Raw genomic sequence first — 21,317 nt, forward strand, 5'->3', positions numbered from 1 at the left:
AACTCTATTCCTTAGAATAAATATTGACAAGCAGAATGCATTTATATTTCCCAATGTCTGTCCTTTACTGTTTATGAACATAGCTGTCCAATAGGAGATAGACTTTTTTATTACTGAAATCTTCAAATCTTTATCAATGGCATACATGATGAACAAGTCATTTTTATAGCCACTTTAGGAAGCCATTAGTAGGCATTTACCCAAGGGAAAGGGAAACATATGTCTATACCCAAACTTGTATACAACTATGTATAGCAGCTCTGTTTGTAACCACCCAAACTGAAACCCCCCCCAAATATGCATCAACTAGTGAACGGAGAAACAAACTCTGATTCATCCATGCATACAATGGAATACAAATTCAATAATAACAGGAACAAACTATTGACATATGCAACAACATGGATGAATCTCAAATGTGTATTGCTAAGTGAAAGAAACCAGACTCAAAAGACTACATAATACTTAATTCCATTGATATTACATCCTGGAAAAGGAAAAACTATAGGAATATAAGTCAAACCAGTGGCTGAGGGAGGGGGAAGGGTTGACTTCAAAGGGAACTTTTTTTTTAGTTTATTTGTTCTGAGAGAGAGAGAGAGAGAGAGAGAGAGAGAGAGGTGAGAACACGGGAGGGGTAGAGAGAAAGAGAGAGAGAGAGAATCCCAAGCAGGCTTTGCACTGTCAGCACAGAGCCTGATGCAGGGCTTGAACTCATGACCCATGAGATCATGACCTGAGCTGAAATTAAGAGCCAGATGCTTAACCAATTGAATTACCCAGGTGTCCCCAAAGGGAACATTTTTTATCATGATTGTAGTTACATGGGTGTATACATTTGTTAAAATTCATAGAATGGTACACTGTAAGGGAAATTTCACTGTATCTTAATAAATCTCCCTTTAAGAAAACACACTGCAGGGGTGATTGTGATCTCTCTCTCCTTCTCTCTGCCCCTCCCTACTGAAACCCATAGCATATCTCTGACTCTCAAAATAAATAAACTTAAAAAAAAGAAAATACACTGCAAGATATGAAATTAACCATTACAGTGAACAATTATTCAAAGATGATTAACCATTTGGTGAAATTTCTAGCTCCTTTGCCCACATTTTGGTTGGTTCCTAGCAGATTCACACCTCTACCAAAGAGAGATGGAGGCTAAATTCAGAATGGGGTAAAACTTAAATCAGTTGATACATATTAATTATGGAAACTATAGAGGTAAATAGAGGAAAACCAAGGTCTAAAATTAGATTTGGGGAGCATGGTATGGACTTCAATGATCTGTCCCCAATTGTTCTGAAACAGGAGAGCCCAAAGAGCTTTTGTTCACATGGGTTATGTCCATTAATATTTACTGTATTGAAAATTAACACTGAGAAAGTTATTTATTTCTGAATTAATTTATTCATATATTTATTTTTGAATTCATTTAAAATGAACAATGGTAGGCCCATTATATGTTGATATATATAACGGTATATATTTGTAAATAAAAGCCTACATTTTCAAAAACTACAAAGTAACAGTTTAAAGTGAGAAGAATGACATTATGTTACATTTTTTGAAAATCTTTAATATCTGGCTTAATAGAAGACACCTGGGGTCACCTGGGTGGCTCAGTCGATTAAGCATCCGACTTTGGCTCAGGTCATGATCTCGTGGTTTGTGAGTTCAAGCCCCGCATTGGGCTCTGTGCTGACAGCTCAGAGCCTGGAGTCTGATTCAGATTCTGTGACTCCCTCTCTCTCTGCCCCTACCTCGCTCATGCTCTGTCTCTCAAAAAATAAACATTAAAAAAAAAAGACAGCTGGATTCTCACATCTGCTTCTGCATTCAAACTGTTGTGATATGCCACTCCACTGTAAACTTATGAGGATGATTGTAAAAAAGACAAATGACATTTTAGTATTATTATGAAAATAGTTTTGATCTCATGGGCCCCCTGAAAAGTTGTTGAAGACCCACCAGAATCCCCAGACTACACTAAGAAGAGCAAATCTATGCTATTGGTGTAGGGAAAAAGACATCAGATTTGTGACATACCCACTATGAGCCAGGCACTGTGTTTAATACTTTGCATACATTATTTATTATTATCCTCATTTTATAGGCGAGGAGACAGGGTTATGGGTCATTAAGAGGTACAGATCACACAGGTACTGAATGGCAGCATTAGGATTGAAACCTTGGCCTTTCTGCCTCTAAAAGAGGGGCTTTCATCACTTTATCCCAAACCCATTTTGCTGATAATTTAAGTGTGGCCATAAAACCTGCTTCCATCCACTGGCTGAAAGAAGTAGGAGTTTGTATTACTGGAGCGAGTAAAGATTTTATATAATTACTGTTTTATTTCACGTGTTTCTATTTTATTCCTGATACATTGAAAGGGATTAATGACTCTAAGGGAAACATGCATTAATGCTAGTAGAAGTGCGTTCCAAACTCTCCTTTCACAATTCTTCCTTTCCCTGTCTTTTCACATCCAGAACACTAGTACCCTCCAACTACCTTTTTATCCTTTAGTATCTCTTGCAGGGAAGGGATCAATAAAACTAATTCTCACTTAGGTGGTAGGGATTTAAACATACTCCTCTGAGGAGTATTTTTACTACCTGAGGGTGGAGAACGGCTCTTATTCATCTTTGTAACCCCAGAAACCTGTACACTGTCTGGAACAGTCAGCGTTCAATAAATATATGTTGCCTTTATAGACTAATGGAAAGTAAAAAGCCAAAAAGGGAGTTCTTACAACCAAAGAAAAGAGGGTAATTTTAGTCACCCATGGAGGAAATGTGTTTATTGTACCTAAGAAATTACAGCACCCAGAAAACTCCATATCTAACTGCATGGAAAATCATGTGCTTTCACACAAATGCCCTTTATATTCAGTTTTGATTTGATTGTTCTAGAAGCTCTAGAAGGTAATTAACCCTTTAAAATGTTAAGATCAGCTTTTAATTACCAACATTAAGGCTAATCATTTTTTGCTACATTATTGTTTTTTTATGCTGTTGTTTTTCCTCATGGGTGTTGGAGGTTTGGAGCGAGAGTATAACTCCATTTCAAGTAATAGTGATGTTGTTAATTACTTCTCCCATCAACGGTTTGCCTTTATTGTAGCTTCTGTAGTAATCAAAAGGCAGCTCCTAGTCATCTTTTCCATTTGTTCCATTTGGAAATTTGATATAATCTAAGCGGCAAGAGGCCTGGTCATTGTGGAGAGGATCAAAATCAGGGCATGGCACATAATATGTGTGTTCCACTATAAACTACTCTCTCTGTCTGGTATCAATATCAGTTTTGTCTCTAGCTATGTTTACACTGCATGCAATTTTTTAAACCTACTGAGGAATAATGCAAATGATAATTGTGTGCAGTGCTTAAGAAAATATGTTTTAAAGTTTGAACATAACCATGTTAAAAGTAATAGCTTCCAGCCAGAACTCATCCTAAAAAATGCTGATGGAGATTGGTTCATAATTCATGCAATATTATTAAATCTTTGTTGTGTTGTTTGAAATTCTAACACCCCATTTCATAATTCTAAGCCCAATACTGAGTTTGTCCATCTATGAAAAGTGATTGATAGACAAGGTTATTAAGTTTTGTCTTGTTGGTGTGGATGCTGTCTTAGAATAATTAAAAATATTAATTTCCTATCCAGCTTTAGGATAGATGACTGTTGTTATAAAATTCAAGGGACAACTTGCCCTACTCATGTGCTTGTCAGTAAAGGATCAGTCTCAGAGGAATTTAGCTATTAATTATAAAAGTTTCTTAGATATTTGGAATCCATTATCACTGGTAGCCACTTTGTATGCATACTGATGTTTTATTTCCACTCTGGGCCTTGGATCTCTTATTAAGATGGACCAAAGTAGTCATCATGTATGTGCTAAAATTACCCTCAGCAAGGTGTATTCTATATCACAGAGAATATTTAAATGTGATCAGGACTTTCTTTTCATCACTGTAGTGTATAATTCTGAATTACTGCACTAATTGAATTCAGATAAGTAATTGTAGGTTGAAGTGATAGCACACTGTGGATCTTACTAAGAGTGTTTCTCATACAGCACAAATGACTAACTACTAATTTTGTACCTAAAAGCCCACTTTGGAGTAAAGGGGAATGTGAAATGCTTGTTCTTTACTCCAGATGTTTCCTATCATGTAGAGAGATGGCCATCACTGTGATGTACTTTTCTCTCTCCATTTTTTACTACTCCTCTCCATGAGAGGTGAGGTGACACAGTTGATGAGTTTGAGAGCAACAATTGGATTTGAACAGACTCCCCCCTCCTTCTTGAAAGTGAGCTACGTCCTCTTTTGTTTTTCTTTAGCTCTTATGAAAGAAGGACTCTCCACATACCCTGGTGGGCGGAGGGGAGCGGCCTGATTCCATACAGTATTGCCTGTGTCTACGTGGCTATCTCTGTTAATCCTGGAATTCAGTATCAAGAAGTCCTCTAGACCAATATTATAAGCTACATCTTCCTGCCTATCTCTTACCAGTAATAAAATCTGGTTATAAATAAAAATTGTTCTGCCTTATTTCACAATAGATACAGAATTCATGCAGGAAAAGGGTGACCTTTCTAAGATGCCAACACTCATCTGCATCATCTACCTCCTGAACCATTGTTTCCAGTGGTAACTATTCTTCCATTTACCTGTCCATTCATCTTCATTCTTGTTCTATTGACCTTCACACCACACCATATTCCATCTGAAACAACTGAAGTTATCACTATGTTTACTGCTAAGTGGTATAGCCTAGAATCATAGCCGGAAAGAACTTAACATCCTAGCAACTAAATAGAAAACCAATAGTGAACTTCAGTCAGGCTTCTCCTTATAGCACTGTGAATTTAAAATTGTCTGGTCTCCTTGCACAAGGGAATAGGTAGTGAGGGAGAAGAAGTGATTCCCTTCATGAGCATTAAAATTATTTGAGACTTTTAAACAAACAAACAAACAAAAAATTAATCTCATAAAATCTCGTTATTTCCAGTGTAAAGTACTTGGGCTACTCCTCCTCACTTCCAACATATTTCCTTTTAATTTTATTTCCTTCATTGAAAGTTATCTCCAATGTACATTGGAATCTTATTTTACACTAAGTAGGTTTAAAAATATGGTGTGATTTCTTTCATGACTTCCTCCACTGTGTGACTCTGGGTTCATGCCACCCTAAAGAATGCCATGATAGAGGAGCACATGCTTGTAAATTGCCAAGGCCACTGGATATGACCCGGCCAGAGTGTCATTACCATGCTACCATGAATTTCAAGGATGGCAGAAAGCAGGTATTCTGTGACAACTTTGGATCTGAAAATTCAGATACAGTAAGCATTCATCTGTTCTTACCATGTGTGTGAGTATACTAAATATAGTGGGGAATATGAAGATGCAGCCTGTCTAGGAGCAGTGTATTCAATTGCACAGTCCTGAAATTATCTTAACACTACCCTAGAGTTCAGAGCGTGTAGCAGGGGTGCCAGGAAGACATTTGCAACATATGCAGAGGGCCTCCAGGGCCTAGGACTTCGGCTCTGGGTCATATAGCATGAGGTATACCCTTTGAGGATTGGTTTTTGAACATGAAACCTTAGAGTGGGAAGAACCTTAGAGACTAGCTAGATTAGCTTTCAACTCAGTGTAGAAATCCCCACTATAATACCCCTTATGGATAGTCATGCAGCCTCAACGTCAATATCCCCACTATTCCCAGTAATTCCTAGCTCAGCAAGGCAGCTAGTTATGTGCTTATAAAACTTTTGTATACAATTGTATGTTGCTTATGTATTTATGTATGTGATTTACATATTTATTTCAAAAAAATTGTTTGAGGGACAACTGGCTGGCTCAGTCGGTTGAGTGTCCAACTTTTGATTTCAGCTCAGGTCATGATCCCAAGGTCATGGGATTGAGCCCCACATTGGGCTCCATGCTCAGCATGGAGCCCGCTTTAAATTCTGCCCCTTTCTCCTTCTGCCCATCTCCCCTGCTCATGCTCTCTAAAAGTAAAATATACATATATACTTTTTTTTCTCCAAAGTACTGAGCAGAGAAGCTCATATTACCAGGGCAACAGAAAATGTGGCATATTATGGTTGTTGAATGAGTTGGTTACAAATGGTGCCCATAAAAGATGGCAATCAAAAAGAATGCAATCTTGCCATTTGCAACTACGTGAATGGAACTAGAAGGTAATATGCTAAGCAAAATTAGTCAGAGAAAGACAAATATCATATGACTTCACTCATATGAGGACTTTAAGACATAGAACAGATGAACACAAGGGAAGGGAAGCAAAAATAGTATAAAAACAGGGAGGGGGACCAAACATAAGAGACTCTTAAATATGGAAAACAAACAGAGGGTTACTGGAGGGGTTGTGGGATGGGGGATGGGTGAAATGGGTAAGGGGCATTAAGGAATCTACTCCTGAAATCATTGTTACACTAGTTGTCATGTTTGTGGACTAGGTAAAAGTTGTACAGAACATTCCTCTGGAGTTCATATTATCAGGGAGGGTGAAAAACATCCACAACAATTGAAGCAATATTAATAAGGGTAAACAAGGAAGTTTCAGATCCTAATAACATAGAAAGAACTCAAAGCTTAGGCAAGATTGCCAGCCTTTCTAATTTTAGCAACTATGGATTTATACCTACTGCTCCCCAAACAGTGGCCTGCTCATAGTTGAATTTTAGTTGAATATTTCACAGATGAGGAAAAGAAGGGGGAATAACACCCTCCTGACTCAGTGAGGTATATAACATGTCCAGTAGGTATAAAGCCCTTTACCCAGAGAACAAAGCTTAAGTTTTTAAAGAAGCAGCAGCATCTCAGGATCCATAGGTCAAAGATGTCATGGATGAAGGTATCAAAGATTGAGTCATGGGGGAGCAGTGGGAAAAAGGTTCACAGGAACGGAAGAGAAGGAGAGGAATCTCTGTACCGCTATAAATAGATATGGACATAAATATGTATAAAACATAATAATAGATATGTGACTGTAATCACAGTGGAGTGAACAGGACCATCTTGAAAAGCATAAATTACATGAAGGATTCCTGAGCACTATACGAAGCAAGGGAATGTGCTTCAAACCTTCAGGGTCTTACTCATTAGGATTTTTATTGAAGGTACAGTGGAAGTTGAGAGTAACTCAAATATGAGAGAGTGAGCCATCTCCCAGGACCACTTATCTGGGATGTGCCATAGAGCCTGCAAGGGAATTACCAAAGCTGTTGATTATTACCCATCCTGTCAATTCTTTGACACCATCAGAAGATCGGGGAGATATCTTTAAAGATTGTGGAATTTGAGGTAGTGAATTGAAGGGCCTGGCAACCGAGGAACACAGATTCTTTTTTGTTTGTTTTTTTCTATTTCTTCTTTTGAAAGGTTAGGCCCTTGGAAAAAGTGTAAACAGGATCTGGAAGGCAGCTGCCTGGTGATACAGATTGTGTCCAGTAACAGAAAAATACCCAGAAACACTTCTAAGTCCAGGTATAGTGGAGAATGGCAGGTATGACAGGAAAGGAAAACAGATATTTAGGAGTTACCTGGTAATTAACATGAGAAAGCAGTTGGGGAGAGGGCAAATTACAGAAATTGTGTCTACAAATGTTTGTATGCTAATGTCCAGACACAGTGTGTGTAATAAAGTGAAATTTGTATTAGAATGAATGACACCAATCATGAGATCATTAGTATCATGCAGACCTGATGGAATAGAACTTCTGGCTGGAAATTGGAACTGAAAGCTCACAGGAAGGCCAACTCTGAGAGGACATGGAGCACAGTTACATCAATACTATGTACACCTGTCTGAAAATCTGTGCACTGTGCTGTCAAAAGAGAGAGCTTGCTGGCATTCTCTGGTCAGTTCTGATCATTCTTTTTTTTTTCCTCATTCTGTTTGTTTTTTAATTTTTATTTTAATTCCAGTTAGCATTCCACCAGTCATTCTTTTTATTAATGTTTATTATTTTTGAGAGAGAGAGAGACAGAGAGCAAGCAGGGAAGGGGCAGAAAGAGAGGAAGACACAGAATCGGAAGCAGGCTCCAGGCCCTGAGTTGTCAGCACAGAGCCTGATGTGGGGCTTGAACTCACAGACTACGAGATCATGACCTGACCTGTAGTCGGCCGTCCAATCGACTGAGCCACCCACGTGCCCCCCCCCAGTCATTCTTAAAATAGATACAGACCTGTGTTCGAGGAGAGTTATCAGGATGAGGGGACTTTAGATGTGTGTCTTATGAAGATCAGATGAGGGAACTAGCAATGTGGGAATAACACAAAGAACAACACGCTTTGGCCTTGGAAGTTGAATTTCAGCTCTACCACTTACTGGCTGTGTGACTTGGGTGCTGAGCCTCACTCATTCAAGTCAATGAATGTTTATTGAACTTCTGCCATGTGTCAGGCACTAGGCTAAGCACTGGGTCTGTGACAGGAACGTCAACAAGCCCAGTCCTCACCCTTATAGAGTTTTAGTTTCTTCACCAGTAAAATGGGGTTAATAACAGCACCTGCCTTATAAAAGTATCATGAGGATTAAATAGGGTGGTGCATGATGCACGTGGGGAGTTTGGCTCAGCACACAGTGCTGGGGCTTAGTAGGTGTGGAATAAGTGGCAACTGTATGTATACATAAGGATGCACATAAGGATTTCTCTTCAAATATTCGAGTGAATGTCTTGTAGAAGATGGGATGAGCTTTTCTTTATGTTAGAACTAGGGGCCAGTGGGTAGAAGCCTTGGGGCGGGGTAAGTTACTGCTTAGTAATGGAAGATGTTTCTAATAGAACTGACCAAAGATAGAATGAGTTGCCTCGACAGCTTAAGAGTTCTCCAGTGTGGGAAGCAATAAAACAGGGTAAATAACATCCTGACAAAATGTGCCCTGTCTTAATTCTTGGTTGTGTGGTCCAAGTGTTTTGTTAAAGTTCCTTTGCTTGTGCAAGCTGTGTAGTACAATCAGATGCAGTGAGGCAATGGACCGTTTTGGGGTTTTTTTGGCTTTTCCACTCCAGATGTGGCCTCCTGACGTTTGCTTTTTCGACCAAAATACGGGGCCAAGAATAGGATGAGACAAGACAGGCACTCAGGGTGCAAACTTTAGGGAGGCACTCATTCGCAGTGTCATGGGGGAACATGGTTGGCAACTGCATCACCTCGAGAGTGAATGCCTTCTGAACTTCTTCACCTTTGGTGTTTCTTTTGCCTCACCCTAGTGCTGTGACCTGTTGAGCTATCAAGACAGTAAAGAGTGGGTTTAGTTGGGAGTTCTTTCAAACAATAGTGACATCAGCTTTCTCAGGTTCAAATGTCTTGCTGGCCAGTGATGGTCTCCCCCAAACCTGTTTTTCCCCAGGGATTAATGAGCTAGGGGCACCTCTTACTCCCAGGTGACTCCATCTTGTTCCTCGGCTGCTCAAATGCCAGTGCTGACAGGACATGGAGCATTCTGCACCTGGCGAAAACTCTCAGTACTGAGGAAGTCTCCAGGGGAACACTCCCTGAAATACATAACTTTAAACTGTTTTTCAATTTTTTAAAAACATTTTATTTATTTTTGAGACAGGGAGAGACAGAGCATGAACAGGGGAGGGTCAGAGAGAGGGAGACACAGAATCTGAAACAGGCTCCAGGCTCTGAGCAGTCAACGCAGAGCCCGACGCGGGGCTCAAACTCACGGACCATGAGATCATGACCTGAGCCGAAGTCAGCCGCTTAACCGACTGAGCCACCCAGGCGCCCCTGAAATACATAACTTTAAAAAAGACATGTTTATGGCTTTTCTCTCACCCCACAAGTATGTGCACATCTGTCTCTGTCACCAGAGATGCTTCTAGGGCTTCACAGTTTTCATCTCCTCATCCATCTCTAAAAATCCCTTCTTCGCCACCCCTTTTGTTTAACCTGAGGCTGAAGATGCAGTATTGTATTCTTGGGCTCCCTTGCCTGGCTGCCTGGGATCCAGGGTAGGGGTTCTGGGGCACTGAAAGGGCCCTACCCACAACACCTTTGTTAGCACTCAAGGCAACTAGGGAGCTAGGTTGAGGAAACTCCCCAGGAAGCAAGAATCCTGAGGATAGAGGTATTGGGGCAAAGCAGCCAGAAAACTCTATTATGTGTAGCTTGGCATACCTCAGTATCTCTGGTGTGCCACCCACACAGTTTAGAGTGCTTGGCATGTGGAAGCATGCTCCATCTTGGGAACCGAGTCTTGGGGTTACTCGGTTGCCCTATTTAGACTACCCTGCACTTCCTTATTTGCCCTGTGCCTGTTTGGAAGGTTTACAGGGATTCCCAAAAGGAATATAGTGAGGGCCTGGGTTGGCATGCAGAGAGGGAAGCAGGTACTCATGTCATACCCCCATCCCTACTTCCCTCATGATGAACTGTTGTTAGCTACCTAGTAGTATCAGGAATACCAGACCTTTTTGAGGTCAATGGTGAAGAGGATTTGGGGACCAATGGTCAGGCTATAAGACAATTAAATTAATACTGCAGATCAAAGAGAGGACAAAATGGTGTCTCCTACTTCCCACCTTTTGGGGAAGGGTGTGATGGTGTCAAGAGTGAGAAAGGAGGGATGCCTGGGTGGCTCAGTTAGTGAAGTATCTGACTCTTGGTTTCAGTTCAAGTCATGAACTCAGTTTGTGAGTTCAAGCCCTGCATCAGGCTCTGCACTGGTAGTGTGGAGCCTGCTTGGGATTCTCTCTCCCTCTCTCTGCCCCTCCTGCACTCGTTCTCTCTCTGTCTGTCTCTCTCTGTCTCTCAAAATAAATAAAAAATAAACATTAAACAAAAGAGTGAGGAAGAATTTTACCCAGAGGTGGGTGAGTATTGAGAGCTCTGGAGTACATCCTGGATCAGTTTTTCATCTTCTGGAAGAGCGCTTCTGAGTAAGACATAGAGTAAGTAAATACATAAAATGTGGTCCACCCCAGCTCTTGACAGCTCATCCCAAGGCATTAAGCAGAGGAGACCAGGAGCTCAAAGAGCCAGATTACCCTTTAGGAGCCTGAGGAGAAGTTGCAAATATTGGTGAGGTGAGTCGCTGTCCCCACCTCAGGCCAGGAGCAAAAAGAGTAGATTCGGCTTGCTGCCTAGCTCAGCTGCCTCTACATGGACCCCAAGGATAGGCCACATTTTCGAGCAGCTCCACAGCTGGGCCCTGACACACCCACAAGCTGCCTATACAGCAGCCGCTGCTGCTGTGAGGCCAGGGTGGGGGTGGGTGTCATCTGGCTACTTCAGAGGATGGAGCTCGGGAAAAAATTTGGAGGGAAGGTTGCAGGGGGGTTGTGGGAGAGAAGTGAAAAGAAAAATCAATCAGTGGGGTGGTGCCTAAGCAATCGCTGTGATGTTGGGAAATGAAAGTGGGGCCGACAGGGTCATAGGCAACTGTGCCATGGTTTTAAGTCGCCTCGAAGCCGCGCAGTGAAGGCAGACTCTCTCAAGAGGAGGTGGGGCAGTGTTTGTGTGCTGTATTTATGTCCACAGTGGATATAAGACAAAATGGTGAGAGAGGCACAGTTTAGCTTTGGTCTACATACAAATTTCAGTAAATGTGTGTGTGTGTGTGTGCGTGTGTGTGTGTGTGTGTGTGTGTGCGTGTGTAAAATTCCTAGAGGCGCATAGTATTTAGCACCCAGACTGGCTTTGAATGTCCTCCATTGCTGCCTTCCCAAACCTCTCCTTCTTGCAGCCCATGCTCGGACTTCTCCTACTGGGTTTCCCGATTGCCTCCTCCCTGCCCCCTTTCTGGTGCCCTGCTTCCCTGGGCTTCAGGCCCCCAGCACTTTCCCTCTCAGCTTCTTCCTCCCTGCTGCTCTCCCTTCTAGTGTCACGTTTTCCACATTCCCCTTCTCTGTACCCCTCTCTCCCGCTCTCCTCCCTTTCCTCTTAATCCCCCTCCTGTTTTTCTTCCTTCTGATCCATCTGTAAGACCTCCCAGATCATTCCCCTTCGGGGCCTCGGTGTTGACGTTCTGCTCTCTCCCTCACTTCCTTCTAGTACAAGACAGAAAAGGATAAAAACCTTAAGTCTTTACATACACTGAAACCGCTCTATTCATCCCAATTGTCAAGGGGAGACTAGGGGTGGGAGAAAGGGCAGAGTTAAGGTCAGTCGGAATTAATGAAAAATCTAAGTTAGCAGAACATTTTGAAAGAAATGGAATTGTATTACTTTCAAGTACATCCAGTAATACTGCTAACTGGAACAGAAGCTAAGGGAGTCATGTAAGTGCTTTAACAAAGAGGTATGTATCATGTATAATTAGCATTATTATGCAGCTGTTAAGGTCCTCACTCTTAAACAGGCTAGCTCCCTTATTTGTACGCGATCTCTATTAGTAGACCTCTTTTCGTAGCTCCAGGTAAAATCCTATTACAAAAGTTCTTTATAACCCTGATTCCCATGTCACTGCAGATGGTCCATTATAACAGTGCTTTGTTGATCTGGCTACCAAAACTCACTGACAACAAGAATGTACAACAAATGCTTTTCCAACAAATGCTTTTCTTGGTCCCTATCTATTTAATAGTTATCCTCTTATAAAGATGGCGAGTTCTTTCCCATTGCAGATGCCAAACAGGAGAGGGAAGTGGAGATGAGTTGTTGTGGAGCCGAGCCATGTGGATGTGGGGATTTGTGTGTGTGTGTGTGTGTGCATACATCCAAGACTATTCATGAGCACTTATACAAAGGAGAAGGACTTAAGAGGATGCTATGTATAGTGGCCTACGTGAGGGAGTCTGGCTATGCATCTGTGTGGATAAAGGCATGGTGGACACCTGGATGTGTGTTTAGGTCACTAAGTATATAGGTAATCAGGATGTGCATGTCTAAGATCTGATTTTTTTTTATGGATATGGGCATGTATGAGACAATCTGTATAAACAACTGTGTGAAGGGTAGAGAGTCTGTGTAAATTGTAGTTTGACTCTGTGTGTGATTTGTATGTGTGTATGTGAGGAAAAGAAAGAATATGTGCTCTGTACATTAGCAGTTCTCAAAACCACTAATGTGAGACCCTTCTTAAGCTTCACTCCTCTCCTAATACAGATCTTCGAATTCTCTCCTACTATGTTTCCCTTTCATTTTGTCTGTCCCTTCTCTTTTCTTCCTTCCTTCCTCCTCCTCCTCCTCCTCCTCCTCCTCCTCCTCCCCCTTCTCCTCCTCCTCTTTTATTTTCTCTCCAATGTCAAAGCAAAATCTCCTCCTCCCTCAGCCAGTTATTCCTATCTTTATCCTGTCTTTTCTTCTCCATCCATAGCCTTGTCCATTTTTGTCTCCAGGAATATCCACCCATGATTAAATCAAAACACCTTTTGGAGGTGTGCCCAGCACCCTACTAGGTGCTGAAGAAGAGTCGGTGAAGGAACCCTGAGGAAAAAGCCTCCTAAGGGTGACAGTAAGAAAGAGAGTAATCTTCTTTGGTAAGTCCACCAATCTGAGGATATAAAATTATTCAGGTAGTTCTCAAAGTGTTTCCCCGGTGCCCCTGAAAACACCCCGACACCACAGTGACTTTGGCTTCCTTACTCCCAGTGTTCCTCCTCACTGCTACCTCAGCAACCTCAGGGAAGTCCAAACCTTTAGGATTTGTTGCCGCTCACAGCTCTTCTACTTCTGTGAATTTCCTAAACTCTGAATTTTTGTCTCTCTTACTATAACCTCCTATTCATTCATGTATTCATTCACTCACACAACAAATAGTCAGTGATGAATATTCATGTGTCAGATACTGTTTGTTCCAGGCATGTGGGATATATCAGTGAACAAAAGGGACAAAAATGCCTGCCGTGAGGTCATATTCTAATGTGGGGAGACAGATAACCAGCAGCTTAAAGAAAAAACATAAAAAGCATGTACATGATATACTATGTTAGAAGGTGATAACGTAGGACAAAGTATTAGAGACTGGGAATATATATGCTCCAGTGTCGAGATGGGTGTCAAAAATTGCAGTTTTAGGGGCGCCTGGGTGGCTCAGTTGATTAAAGCTTCCAACTTCGGCTCAGGTCATGATCTTATGGCTCTTGAGTTTGAGCCCCACATCGGGCTCTGTGCTGACAGCTCGAAGTCTGGAGCCCAGTTTGGATTCTGTGTCTCCCCCTCTCTCTGCTCCTCCCCTGCTCATGCTCTGTCTCTCTCGGTCTCTCAAAAATAAATAAACATTAAAAAAAAATTGTGGTTTTAAGTGGGGTAGTCTGACTTGCCCTTACAAAGGAGGTGGCATTTGAGCCCAAACTCAAAGAATTGGAGAGAGTAAATGCAGTTTTGCGGGGGGGGAGAGCTTTGCTGCACATAGAATAGCTTAGTGCAAAGGTTCTGTGGAAGGGGCATGCCTGACGTTTTTTAAGGCCCATGGGAGATGCCCAGGGGCTGGAACAGAGTGAGCCATTATCAGGAAATGTGATCCAGAAAGGAAATGGTGAAAGGTGGAGAGAAGATTTATCCATAAACTTCTTGTCATCTACTTCATTGTGACTACCTCCTCTATAAAATGCTTAATAAATAGGGCTCTAAGAATTTAAAGAGAAAGCATGCATAAGGAGCTTGGAACATTACAGGCCCTTGTGGAATGTTTCCTCAGTTCCTTCCGACTTTCCTTTAGTACCTCCCATGCTGGACTTCTTACCAAGAGTGTAAAGAGATTCAGTGAGACTCCCATAGTTTCTATTTCAAAGTCTTTTACTGCCTCCTCTCTGACTTGCTATATTCCATCTTTAAGAAAAACTTTTTTCTCGGGGTGCCTGGGTGGCTCAGTCGGTTAGGCGTCCAACTTCGGCAAGGTCATGAACTTGTGGTTGGTGGGTTTGAGCCCCACATAGGGCTCTGTGCTGACAGCTGGGAGCCTGGAGCTTGCTTCAGATTCTGTGTCTCTATCTCTCTCTCTCTCTTTGCCCCTCCCCTGATCCCGCTCTGTCTTTCTCTCTCAAAAACAAGTAAACATTAAAAAATAAAGAGCACCTGGGTGGCTCAGTCAGTTAAATGTCTGACTTCGGCTCAGGTCATGATCTCACTGTTTGTGGGTTCTAGCTCGGCATCTGGCTCTGTGCTGACAGCTTGGAGCCTAGAGCCTGCTTTGGATTCTGTGTCTCCCTCTCTCTCTGGCCTTCCCTCACTCACACTCTGTCTCTCTCTCAAAAATAAACATTGAAAAATACGTAAACATTAACTTTTTTAAAAAAATTTAAAAAAGAAAAACTTATTTCTCTCATCTTGCCAAAGCTGACTCCTCTCTACTTGTGCTTTTTATTCCCATGTATTACCCTCCTTATCCCCTTTCTCGCATTCATTTTCAAACCCTTCCTTTCAGCTGGTTCCTTCTCTTCTGGAGACAACTATACACAGGCCTCCCTTACCATAAAATACCTTCCTTTAACCCTACTACATACTCAAGCAACAGCTTCATGTCTCATCCCTTTCAAATTTCATAAGAGCTGTGTTGCTTTTTCTGTTTCAACCCATGTGCAGTTTGACTTCTAATTTCTTTCTGTGCAAAACTGAACTCAGGATGCTTGCTAATATCCTCTTTGTCACCAGATCCAAAAGTGTATTTGTAATCCTCCTAATTCTTGGCTCCTTTATAATGGGCCTTAATGAAAAGGGCACAGATTTTGGATCAAAACCAATGTGGATTTGAATTAAAACCCTCACCCTGCCACTGGGTAACTTTCTAAAAATTTTGAGCCACAGTTGTTTTTATTTTTTATCTCTAAAAAGAGGTTGATAATATCTACCTTGGCAGGAGTTAATGAGGTTTAGAGACAATGGATGCAAAGTATACAGTAGGGGCTAATTAAGTCATTCCCCCCCAACTTCTGTGATTGAGTTTTAAAACCACTTTTGCTGAGTTTTCCTCCCTTTGCTTTCTTAAAAAGTCTTGCTTGCCCAAGATTTTGCCTTTGAATTGCTTCTCCCATCATACTGTACCTCCTTAGTGTCTTACCTACCACCATCTGTTCAACTAATACAGATATTTGGTTTTTTTTAATGAAATTTATTGACAAATTGGTTTCCATAAAACACCCAGTGCTCATCCCAAAAGGTGCCCTCCTCAATACCCATCACCCACCCTCTCCTCCCTCCCACCCCCCATCAACCCTCAGTTTGTTCTCAGTTTTTAACAGTCTCTTATGCTTTGGCTCTCTCCCATTCTAACCTCTTTTTTTTTTTCCTTCCCTTCCCCCATGGGTTCCTGTTAAGTTTCTCAGGATCCACATAAGAGTGAAACCATATGGTATCTGTCTTTCTCTGTATGGCTTATTTCACTTAGCATCACACTCTCCAGTTCCATCCACTTTGCTACAAAAGGCCATATTTCATTTTTTCTCATTGCCACGTAATATTCCATTGTGTATATAAACCACAATTTCTTTTTTTTTTTTATTTTTTTATTTTTTTCTGAAATTTATTGACAAACTGGTTTCCATACAACACCCAGTGCTCATCCCAAAAGGTGCCCTCCTCAATACCCATCACCCACCCTCTCCTCCCTCCCACCCCCCATCAACCCTCAGTTTGTTCTCAGTTTTTAACAGTCTCTTATGCTTTGGCTCTCTCCCATTCTAACCTCTTTTTTTTTTCCTTCCCCTCCCCCATGGGTTCCTGTTAAGTTTCTTAGAATCCACATAAGAGTGAAACCATATGGTATCTGTCTTTCTCTGTATGGCTTATTTCACTTAGCATCACACTCTCCAGTTCCATCCACTTTGCTACAAAAGGCCATATTTCATTTTTTCTCATTGCCACGTAATATTCCATTGTGTATATAAACCACAATTTCTTTATCCATTCATCAGTTGATGGACATTTAGGCTCTTTCCATAATTTGGCTATTGTTGAGAGTGCTGCTATGAACATTGGGGTACACGTGGCCCTATGCATCAGTGCTCCTGTATCCCTTGGATAAATTCCTAGCAGTGCTATTGCTGGGTCATAGGGTAGGTCTATTTTTAACTTTCTGAGGAACCTCCACACTGCTTTCCAGAGCGGCTGCACCAATTTGCATTCCCACCAACAGTGCAAGAGGGTTCCCGTTTCTCCACATCCTCTCCAGCATCTATAGTCTCCTGATTTGTTCATTTTGGCCACTCTGACTGGCGTGAGGTGATACCTGAGTGTGGTTTTGATTTGTATTTCCCTGATAAGGAGCGACGCTGAACATCTTTTCATGTGCCTGTTGGCCATCCGGATGTCTTCTTTAGAGAAGTGTCTATTCATGTTTTCTGCCCATTTCTTCACTGGGTTATTTGTTTTTCGGGTGTGGAGTTTGGTGAGCTCTTTATAGATTTTGGATACTAGCCCTTTGTCCAATATGTCATTTGCGAATATCTTTTCCCATTCCGTTGGTTGCCTTTTAGTTTTGTTGGTTGTTTCCTTTGCTGTGCAGAAGCTTTTTATCTTCATAAGGTCCCAGTGATTCACTTTTGCTTTTAATTCCCTTGCCTTTGGGGATGTGTCGAGTAAGAGATTGCTACGGCTGAGGTCAGAGAGGTCTTTTCCTGCTTTCTCCTCTAAGGTTTTGATGGTTTCCTGTCTCACATTTAGGTCCTTTATCCATTTTGAGTTTATTTTTGTGAATGGTGTGAGAAAGTGGTCTAGTTTCAACCTTCTGCATGTTGCTGTCCAGTTCTCCCAGCACCATTTGTTAAAGAGACTGTCTTTTTTCCATTGGATGTTCTTTCCTGCTGTGTCAAAGATGAGTTGGCCATACGTTTGTGGGTCTAGTTCTGGGGTTTCTATTCTATTCCATTGGTCTATGTGTCTGTTTTCGTGCCAATACCATGCTGTCTTGATGATGACAGCTTTGTAGTAGAGGCTAAAGTCTGGGATTGTGATGCCTCCTGCTTTGGTCTTCTTCTTCAAAATTCCTTTGGCTATTCGGGGCCTTTTGTGGTTCCATATGAATTTTAGGATGGCTTGTTCTAGTTTCGAGAAGAATGCTGGTGCAATTTTGATTGGGATTGCATTGAATGTGTAGATAGCTTTGGATAGTATTGACATTTTGACAATATTTATTCTTCCAATCCATGAGCAGGGAATGTCTTTCCATTTCTTTAAATCTTCTTCAATTTCCTTCATAAGCTTTCTATAGTTTTCAGCATACAGATCCTTTACATCTTTGGTTAGATTTATTCCTAGGTATTTTATGCTTCTTGGTGCAATTGTGAATGGGATCCGTTTCTTTATTTGTCTTTCTGTTGCTTCATTGTTAGTGTATAAGAATGCAACTGATTTCTGTACATTGATTTTGTATCCTGCAACTTTGCTGAATTCATGTATCAGTTCTAGCAGACTTTTGGTGGAGTCTATCGGATTTTCCATGTATAATATCATGTCATCTGCAAAAAGCGAAAGCTTGACTTCATCTTTGCCAATTTTGATGCCTTTGATTTCCTTTTGTTGTCTGATTGCTGATGCTAGAACTTCCAGCACTATGTTAAACAGCAGCGGTGAGAGTGGGCATCCTTGTCGTGTTCCTGATATCAGGGAAAAAGCTTTCAGTTTTTCCCCGTTGAGGATGATGTTAGCTGTGGGCTTTTCATAAATGGCTTTTATGATCCTTAAATATGTTCCTTCTATCCCGACTTTCTCAAGGGTTTTTATTAAGAAAGGGTGCTGGATTTTGTCGAAGGCCTTTTCTGCATCGATTGACAGGATCATATGGTTCTTCTCTTTTTTTTTGTTAATGTGATGTATCACGTTGATTGATTTGCGAATGTTGAACCAGCCCTGCATCCCAGGAATGAATCCCACTTGATCATGGTGAATAATTCCTTTTATATGCTGTTGAATTCGATTTGCTAGTATCTTATTGAGAATTTTTGCATCCATATTCATCAGGGATATTGGCCTGTAGTTCTCTTTTTTTACTGGGTCTCTGTCTGGTTTAGGAATCAAAGTAATACTGGCTTCATAGAATGAGTCTGGAAGTTTTCCTTCCCTTTCTATTTCTTGGAATAGCTTGAGAAGGATAGGTATTATCTCTGCTTTAAATGTCTGGTAGAACTCCCCTGGGAAGCCGTCTGGTCCTGGACTCTTATTTGTTGGGAGATTTTTGATAACAGATTCAATTTCTTCGCTGGTGATGGGTCTGTTCAAGCTTTCTATTTCCTCCTGATTGAGTTTTGGAAGAGTGTGGGTGTTCAGGAATTTGTCCATTTCTTCCAGGTTGTCCAATTTGTTGGCATATAATTTTTCATAGTATTCCCTGATAATTGTTTGTATCTCTGAGGGATTGGTTGTAATAATTCCATTTTCATTCATGATTTTATCTATTTGGGTCATCTCCCTTTTCTTTTTGAGAAGCCTGGCTAGAGGTTTGTCAATTTTGTTTATTTTTTCAAAAAACCAACTCTTGGTTTCGTTGATCTGCTCTACAGTTTTTTTAGATTCTATGTTGTTTATTTCTGCTCTGATCTTTATTATTTCTCTTCTTCTGCTGGGTTTAGGCTGCCTTTGCTGTTCTGCTTCTAGGTCCTTTAGGTGTGCTGTTAGATTTTGTATTTGGGATTTTTCTTGTTTCTTGAGATAGGCCTGGATTGCAATGTATTTTCCTCTCAGGACTGCCTTTGCTGCGTCCCAAAGCGTTTGGATTGTTGTATTTTCATTTTCGTTTGTTTCCATATATTTTTAATTTATTCTCTAATTGCCTGGTTGACCCACTCATTCGTTAGTAGGGTGTTCTTTAACCTCCATGCTTTTGGAGGTTTTCCAGACTTTTTTCTGTGGTTGATTTCAAGCTTCATGGCATTGTGGTCTGAAAGTAAGCATGGTATAATTTCAATTCTTGTAAACTTATGAAGGGCTGTTTTGTGACCCAGTATATGATCTATCTTGGAGAATGTTCCATGTGCACTCGAGAAGAAAGTATATTCTGTTGCTTTGGGATGCAGAGTTCTAAATATATCTGTCAAGTCCATCTGATCCAATGTCTCATTCAGGGCCCTTGTTTCTTTATTGACCGTGTGTCTAGATGATCTATCCATTTCTGTAAGTGGTGTATTAAAGTCCCCTGCAATTACCACATTCTTATCAATAAGGTTGCTTATGTTTATGAGTAATTGTTTTATATATTTGGGGGCTCCGGTATTCGGCACATAGACATTTATAATTGTTAGCTCTTCCTGATGGATAGACCCTGTAACTATTATATAATGTCCTTCTTCATCTCTTGTTACAGCCTTTAATTTAAAGTCTAGTTTGTCTGATATAAGTATGGCTACTCCAGCTTTCTTTTGGCTTCCAGTCGCATGATAAATAGTTCTCCATCCCCTTACTCTCAATCTAAAGGTGTCCTCAGGTCTAAAATGAGTCTCTTGTAGACAGCAAATAGATGGGTCTTGTTTTTTTATCCATTCTGATACCCTATGTCTTTTGGTTGGCGCATTTAATCCATTTACATTCAGTGTGATTATAGAAAGATACGGGTTTAGAGTCATTGTGATGTCTGTATGTTTTATGCTTGTAGTGATGTCTCTGGGACTTTGTCTCACAGGATCCCCCTTAGGATCTCTTGTAGGGCTGGTTTAGTGGTGACAAATTCCTTCAGTTTTTGTTTGTTTGGGAAGACCTTTATCTCTCCTTCTATTCTAAATGACAGTCTTGCTGGATAAAGGATTCTTGGCTGCATATTTTTTCTGTCTAGCACCCTGAAAATCTCGTGCCAATTCTTTCTGGCCTGCCGAGTTTCAAAAGAGAGATCAGTAACGAGTCTTATAGGTCTCCCTTTATATGTGAGGGCACGTTTACCCCTTGCTGCTTTCAGAATTTTCTCTTTATCCTTGTATTTTGCCAGTTTCACTATGATATGTCGTGCAGAAGATCGATTCAAGTTACGTCTGAAGGGAGTTCTCTGTGCCTCTTGGATTTCAATGCCTTTTTCCTTCCCCAGTTGAGGGAAGTTCTCAGCTATGATTTCTTCAAGTACCCCTTCAGCACCTTTCCCTCTCTCTTCCTCCTCTGGGATACCAATTATGCGTATATTATTTCTTTTTAGTGTATCACTTAGTTCTCTAATTTTCCCCTCATACTACTGGATTTTTTTATCTCTCTTTTTCTCAGCTTCCTCTTTTTCCATAACTTTATCTTCTAGTTCACCTATTCTATCCTCTGCCTCTTCAAGCCGAGCTGTGGTGGTTTCCATTTTGTTTTTCATTTTGTTTAAAGCGTTTTTCAGCTCCTCGTGACTGTTCCTTAGTCCCTTGATCTCTGTAGCAAGAGATTCTCTGCTGTCCTGTATACTGTTTTCAAGCCCAGTGATTAATTT

This window comes from Prionailurus bengalensis, chromosome X, assembly GCF_016509475.1.
Source record: "Prionailurus bengalensis isolate Pbe53 chromosome X, Fcat_Pben_1.1_paternal_pri, whole genome shotgun sequence".
In the NCBI taxonomy this organism is placed as follows: domain Eukaryota; kingdom Metazoa; phylum Chordata; class Mammalia; order Carnivora; family Felidae; genus Prionailurus; species Prionailurus bengalensis.